This window comes from Chenopodium album, chromosome 4 (assembly GCF_948465745.1).
Source record: "Chenopodium album chromosome 4, dcCheAlbu1.1, whole genome shotgun sequence".
In the NCBI taxonomy this organism is placed as follows: Eukaryota; Viridiplantae; Streptophyta; class Magnoliopsida; order Caryophyllales; family Amaranthaceae; genus Chenopodium; species Chenopodium album.
In genome coordinates this window covers 21,540,470-21,541,806 of record NC_137837.1, presented here as the reverse complement: position 1 = coordinate 21,541,806, position 1,337 = coordinate 21,540,470, and the positions used below count along the sequence as shown (strand labels likewise).

General features: G+C 41.1%; 1 non-coding gene across 1 annotated transcript; it reads right to left on the bottom strand.

Moving 5' to 3' along the window:
- Positions 1-295: 295 nt before the first annotated feature.
- LOC145629644 (small nucleolar RNA R71) lies at positions 296-402 on the bottom strand. Its single transcript, XR_014111805.1, has one exon. It is a non-coding gene; the product is annotated as a small nucleolar RNA R71 (small nucleolar RNA).
- Positions 403-1,337: the final 935 nt, after the last annotated feature.

Here is a 1,337-nt window from a genome sequence, read left to right as displayed (position 1 = left end):
GGTTCAATTTGAAATTAAACCTCAATTTATAACGATGATAGAGAGGAAGCAATTCAGTGGAGCAAAGGGTGAAGACCCGAATCTTCACATTGCCGACTATTGTCAATATTGTAACACCATCAGGCAAGCCGGGGTCACTCAAGACCAAATCAGGGAGATTCTCTTTCCCTTCTCTTTAACTAGAAAAGCTAAATTGTGGTTTAATGGCTTAAATAGAACTACACTTGGTATAACTGACTGGGAAACTCTTGTTTTGAATTTCTATAACAAGTATTATCCTGCAGAGAGAACAGCAGTACTACGGAGTGCGATTCAGAACTTTGCCCAAGAAGCCGATGAGTCTTTATATGAGGCTTGGGAGAGGTTCAAGGACTTACAACGAGAATGCCCTCACCATAATTTAGCGCACTGGCAGTTAATCCAAGCCTTTTATAACGGCATTGAAAATTCTTCTAGAATAATTTTAGACTCTGCAGCTAGTGGGAGATTTATGAATCTTAATGTCAGGTTATTGAAGACATGGCGATACACAATTCCCAATATGGGAATCTTAAAGGATTTGCTAATAAGGGGAAACATAGTGTCGACTCTGTATCCTTTTTGCAAGCTCAACTGACCTCTATTTGCCAAAAATTAGATAATCTGAGCACTGCTAATGTAGCCAATGTTTCTGCGATTAATAATAATTCTAATGAGGCCTTCTGTGAAAATTGTGGTATTGTGGGTCATTGGGAGCAGGATTGCAGGAGTTCCGTGGAGCAAGTTAATGCCTTCCAAGCTTATAGGCAGAATAACCCATACTCCAACACTTACAATCCTGGGTATCGAAATCATCCATACCTTTCCTACCGGAGCACTAATGTTCAAAATCCACCACCACAAGAACCACAGGTGCCACAGCAACAACAACAGAAGTACTATCATCCCAATGCTAGCCAGAAGAATCAACCACAACAACCCCCCTCATCTTCAGACCCTTCTTTGGGGGAAATTAGAGCAATGTTGGTCAATATGCAAAAGCACATGGAGAGCAGAGATGCGACAATTGATCAAATTCTAGCGCATAACAAAATTATAGATAATCAAATTGCGTAACTCTCCGCTACTCTACAAGCACGCCAACAGGGAGCCCTGCCGGCACAGCCGACTAGGCCTACGGATCAAGCATTTGCAATTACTCTAAGGAGTGGTTCAAACTATGAAGGGCCCTCTATGCCCAGAGTTGATGAACCTATTTTATTAAATAATGCTAATCTTGATTCCATTAAACCAAACAATGTAGTTGCTAGCCCTGCAGGGCTAGAGGATAATACTAACACATCTAATTCTACATTGCA